The sequence below is a fragment of the Haplochromis burtoni genome, unplaced genomic scaffold, assembly GCF_018398535.1.
Source record: "Haplochromis burtoni strain Fernald_Lab_line unplaced genomic scaffold, NCSU_Asbu1 Contig_94, whole genome shotgun sequence".
In the NCBI taxonomy this organism is placed as follows: Eukaryota; Metazoa; Chordata; class Actinopteri; order Cichliformes; family Cichlidae; genus Haplochromis; species Haplochromis burtoni.
Window position 1 is genome coordinate 732,295 of NW_024582455.1, and position 6,214 is coordinate 738,508.

A 6,214-nucleotide genomic window follows, 5' to 3' on the forward strand; every position below is an offset into this window, starting at 1 on the left:
AGTCGTCGATGATTTTGATAGTCGACGTAATCGTGACTAGTCGACTAATCGTGGCAGCCCTAGTATACATGTCATATCGCCCAGCACTAGTTGGAGCTGATTACTTACAAAAAAAGTATTTATTTTGCTCTTAAGCAGTAAGATCTTAAGTTTGCCTGCATGTGTCTTGATCTGTGGATCACTTTGAATAGTTGACTGCAGCTCTTTTGTTGCTAACACTGCGACTACAGTCTCCTGAGGCATTCATGCCCCATTTGGCTCTCTTTGCCTTTGCAGGCAAAGGGGAACCAACTGTGGTGTAGGAAGGCTGTAAAATGCCCTGTGAGATGGGCTTTAGGGTCAGGAACGCCCCCAAACTTGGCAACTCATTCCATCCCTCCTGTTTTTAATTTGAATTGCATTTAAAGTGCTCCTGTCTGTGATCTCTTTTCATATGTGCATGATTTCCAAATAATCAAGATTCCATTATTGATATAGAGATGCAAAACTACCAGATTTATCTGATTGACCCCACTTACCTGTCTGTAGCAGTATATGCGGTCTGTGCTGTCTCTCTTTAACTGCTGCATGCAAAACAGTGTACCCAAACCGCTGGGTCAGCACAAGGCCAGAGTCCACATACACCGCCTCAGTGAATCATCTCACCTCGGATAACGTATTATGCAATGGTGTTTGTGTATGTTGGTACAAGAAGTGCAGACGTACACAGCAGCCTGCTGTCAGCTTACTGAGACAGAATTGAAGGGATAACAGGAGGGTGGTGGATGCATTTTGTCAATATGCTGAAGCAGAGGCATATGATTAACAGAGTGCGAGTAAACCAACTCCAGATGCAATGTTTAACTTTGTCGATAGTCTTGTGGCTTTTTCATTTGGAGCTGTGCACTGACTATGGTAAATCTTGTGGCAATGAGATAATTGTGTAGCAAAACCTGTATAAATTGTTGTGGAGCGGTCACCAGCTGTGCTCATTTCATGATAGTGGCCTTTATGTCCAACTATCCATGTAAATACTTATTGTGTTAACAGTCAGTTTCTGACAGGAAAACATTCTACTTGCCACTGAGTTCAGATGAACGTGGTTCAGACTTTCCCTCTCAATAAAGGAAGTCTTTTTAATCATGGTTTCTAACCTTGTTTACTGCTTTAGTGGTGCCTAGTCAGTGATTTGGACAATGTTATTTATTTATTCTTTTGCCACCTGCAGTTGTTGTTGTTTGTGCATCCCTGCCTCCTGTATGTATTTTCAGTAACTGAAGAGCATGCACTATTGGGTTGAGATCAGGGGGCTAACTTGGGCATTGAAGAATATTCCAGTTCTTTGCCTTGATTCTGCTGCTTCTATCAGTTGTCACAACATCAAAAACACTAGTGGCCTGATTTCGCTGGCAGCCATACATGTCCATGCCGTAAAATGTCTCCACCCTGTCTGACAGATGATGTGGTGTGCTTCAGATCAATAGCTGTTTCTCCCCTTCTCCATACTTTTCTCTTCCTATCATTCAGGTACGGTTTTTATTTTGACTATCATTTGCCCAAAGTCTAATCTGGCAGTATTGTTCTTGAGAGAAACCTGCAGTTACACCCTTGCTATTTCTGTTAAAAAGCTATTTGAATATATCCATCCATTCGCTTCCGCTTATCCTTTTCAGGGTCGCAGGGGACGCTGGAGCTTATCCCAGCTGTCAAATATTATCTGAATATATTATGTTATATTATATTTTGAATATAAAAACTGATAAAACAAAAGGGAATAGTAATATGAACCAGTAAAAACTTTAGGAATAGAATTAAGACTAGGGCTGAACGATTATGGAAAATAATCTAATTGCGATTTTTTGCCCCAATATTGCGATTGCGATGCGATATGCGATTATTTTTTAAGGTCTTTGTCTTCTGTATTATTAAACAAAGACAAGCAATACATCATATAGTATGGCCAATACTATATTACATTAATTTTAAACTGTTCTTTCCTGGAAGACAGACCTCTGTTATGATGACATGAGGTGATGCATGAATTGATGACTGACATTTTTATTTAACTTCTTCAATCACAACAGTATATTTGAACATACACAATAGTTTATTTTTAGCTTACAAACATCTGAGCATAAAGTGCTGACAAGGAACCCTGGTGTAAACATTAAAATGAAAGTCAGTACAATGTGCAGATTGCAGAAATATACATAAAAAAAATCAGTGGCTTTACCACACTCAGTTTTTCGACATCTGTGAACTACTAGACAGTCATTCAATTAAAAAATAATATTAAATAAATAAAACTAATAAATAAAAAATACACACATCTTACTGATCTCTGCAGTCAGTAACATTACACATAAAGTGCAAACATAATAGCAATTGTATAAACACACACACAAACACGCCTTTAAAATTAAAGGCGTGAAATTGGACGGTCTAGCTTCTGATTAGCGTCACCGCCGTCTCGGTGGAGTTTAATAAACTCAGCCGTCTGCTTCTTGCTATCTAAAATATAACCAGACACTGGTGTAAATTCTCGACTGTCTCATACTTCTGTTTAATCAGTTTTCTGTTTGACGTTTAGTCAGCTGTGTGAAAACCAAGGAGGAACCCACCCGGGGGATTAATAAAGTTTTATTTTATCTAATCTAATAACTTTAATCTCAGCCAACACTGAAAAAAGCCCAACAATAACATTTTAAGGTTGTCTAAGTGACTTATATATTACGTTTAACCCGAGCAGCGAAACTCCGCGGTGATCTGAAAATGATGTGCCGGGAGTTGTGCCGTTCTCGGCCGCATCAGTAACCCTCGAGCTCCCAGCTCGCTATCGAGCTGGTGGGTAGCAGACGCCTCTGAAAACGTCGAAGCACTTTTGCAAATATGGGATATCTTGATAAACCGAGCAGATATTTGATGTTTACACAACTACTTTCTCGCCTGAAAATATGTTAAAAGTTTATTTTGTGACCCAGAAAGATTAGTATGAGTAATTTTAAAACTTAGTAGCGGCCGCCATTGCTGGAAACTGGAGTTTGGCTGGGCCGCGCTATGAATTCTGGGATATGGTAGTAATTTGGACAGCCTTCGGCGCGTCGCTGTGACGTAATCGGTCTACAAATGCGGCCTCAGGAGGATGCAGCCCATGAATTTGGACATGTCCAGAGTATAATCGCAGCCTTTGCGGTTAGAAAATTGCACTTGATCATGTCGCGATATTATCGCAAATGCGATATATCGTTCAGCCCTAATTAAGACCTTAATAAAGATGTGCCTGCCCCCTCAAAAGTGCTCTTAACTTGGCTAGATGTTGTGAATTGTTTTTCTTTACCATGCAAATAATTGTCTTTATTAGGTGACTTCAAGATTGTATTGCGATAATTCAAGGAAGTTAAATTTTAAAAAAAACAAACATTTTGTCTGATTGCAGCTTGCAGGGAACGAAATGTGTTAATGCAGACAATATGAAGGGAAGTTTCCATCCTTTTCCAGTTTTCTACCCAGAATGTTGTATTATCACTCAAGAATTTTAACCAGCTCCTTAAACCCCTCCAGGACGAACATGTAATTGTATCAGTAATTTATACAATTGTGGCTCAGGGGGTTGGGAAGCGCATCTGTAACCGGAAGGTCACCGGTTCGATCCCCGGGCTCTCTGTCCTGGTCGTTGTGTCCTTGAGCAAGACACTTTACCCTCCCGCCTACTGGTGATGGCCAGAGGAGCAGATGGCACAATATGGCAGCCTCGCTTCTGTCAGTCTGCCCCAGGGCAGCTGTGGCTACAGCAGTGTGTGAATGTGAGAATGAATGAATAGTGGTATTGTAAAGTGCTTTGGGTGCCTTGAAAAGCGCTATATAAATCCAATCCATTATTATTATTGCATCCACCACATGCTTGTCCTGACATATAAGGTGGAGATACCCAGTTTTCCGGCAATACTTGGTTGATTCATTTGCTTACTTTTTGGTCTCAGGTTGCTAGTATATCCTCTTTGCTTGGCTTCATAGCTTGGTTTTCATTAGTGTGTTTCTATTTTTTACGGGGAATAATTTTCTTACCTGTTTTGCAAAGGGTTGTGCTTTGAAAGACACCCAATCACTTGTAACCAGTCCACTTTCATAATACTGAATTTAGCTCTCTTTATAGTCATTGAGTGATAGGCAGCTCTCGCTCTCAGACATGTTTGGGCTGCTAGAGAATGTAAACAACTGATGTTGCTTTAGCATTGATATCCGGTCTTTAAGTCTGATGTCATTAGCCGTGCCTGGGCCCAAACTCTGCTGCAGGTCCCTAAGTCCAACGATCACTGCGCCATCGCTGAGAGTTAAAAACTGTCTAAATCCTTTCGTCTGTAATAAAATGATCAGTGTTGTTGCTCTACCAGGTTTAACAATTAAGTTTAACATCTAGGCATCCACGAAATCCGATTTTATGAAATTTAACGGAGTTGGAAGTTAGCTTGCTAGTTTGCATCTAAATATAATATACCATGCTCTGACTGAGGGATTTATAAAACAAATTAAGACGTACACCTCTGCTATCACTTCCGACGAAAATGAAGACGGGAAAGTAAACAGCAGGGACATTTGTAGGTTTACTGAAATTTGGCTAGCTGGTATATAATTATGTGCTACATGATTGCTAGCGACACAGCTATGTTAGCATAATATAAACAGTGAAGGTGGAGGATAAACACTAACTTTTTTTTCCCACTCAATTAAAGTTAACATGAGGGTTCCCGAAGGTTCGGGACAAATGCAATCGCATGGCAGGATGCTGTAAACAGACTGAACTTCAGTCGGGAGAACAACTGAGATAATCCATCCACAATACGAGGTTAGTTATCAATATACTGCTGCATGGGCTGAGCTGTAGTTACATTGTAAGGTTTTAAAAGCTGAGCTTCAAAATGATTAGCGGTAATAAAAACCGAGAGGCCGACAGTGATCACTGACTGTTTTCAGGGGCTTGTTGAGATTAAACAACATACAAAGTAAAAAAACACAAGTCTTATTAAATGCGAGTAGTTTGGACCCGGAAGCAGGATTCACCACGTCATCACTCAGACCGGATAGCAAGATGATACTTACGGCTTTAAAATTTGTAATGGTAGTGGCTGTGTTGGTCAAAGCATTCATTCTTAAGAATGTACCACATTGCTGATTTGGCTACTCCTTAAGTTTTTGCTACATTTCTCTGATGGGTTTATTTTAGTTTTTCATTCTAATAATGGACTCATTAACTTGCATCCAAGAGTCTTTGGACATCATTAAAGACTTTCAGTGTTATTCCATAACAAAAAGCTTTTCTCATTGAAGCTTTTTGTTATGGAATAATGAGAGAACAAGCCATGAAACTGCCTGTCTCTCAGTTGTTGCATTAGTTTTGAGCCTCTGAAAATGGGGCACTATGTATTTAAATGGATTTTAAATGGGTGCTGCAATGCCTTGTTTTAATTCAAGCGGTTTAACCAAGTCTGAAAGTCTGCATTTAAAATCCACTGCTGGCATACAAAGGTAAAACCTTCTCTAACCACATGTTTTGGGATGTTCACAGTTTGAAGTCCTCTTTGGAGAATTCAGCTTTAGCTTTTTGACTGTCTCTGTTTTGGAAATTTGGAGTCAGAAGTGAGTGGTTTGTTTTTTTGTCGTTGTGGTGTTGTTGTTTTTTTTTTTTTTTAAAACATGGTTTACTAGGAGTTTTCCTACATGTGAAAGGGAAAATCACTTAATTTATTTAAGCTTAAAATGCACTTTTGTTAATCAAATGTCTTTTTAAAAAAAACAAAACAGGGTAATGAGTGTATACATCTGTCGTAAGAAGGCAACATGGACTTATTGCTTCAAAGATATGCCATCAGCAGTGCTTACAGATTTTGAGCTCCCAAAGGTCTATTTTTATCCAGGAATTTTTAACTCTCACACCAAAAGGTGGTTTCTCATCTTATTTTGTTGATGGGTCTTGCACATACACATGCCTCCACCTGTATTCGCAACCGTCCCGAGAGCCTAACCATTGTTTAGCTGTAGTTCACTGACATGAATAATTGAGCTGTGCTCCTACATCTATGCCCTAGGGATCCTGTTGTTCTACTGATGTTCAACGTCTTTGTTGCCTGCTGTATTGTTCTGCAAGATGTCAGCATCCTTTGTTCACAGCAGTTGGTCCATCTAAAGAACCCTATTAATCTTTCCACTTTCTCTACATTTTTTTTTTTTTTTTTTTTTT

General features: G+C 39.4%; 1 protein-coding gene across 4 annotated transcripts in view; it reads left to right on the top strand.

Annotated features, from left to right (window-relative positions):
- Positions 1–6,214, top strand: part of LOC102293082 (SPRY domain-containing SOCS box protein 4) — a 61,997-nt gene that overhangs the window by 15,830 nt on the left and 39,953 nt on the right. The gene's annotated exons all lie outside the window — the stretch shown is intronic.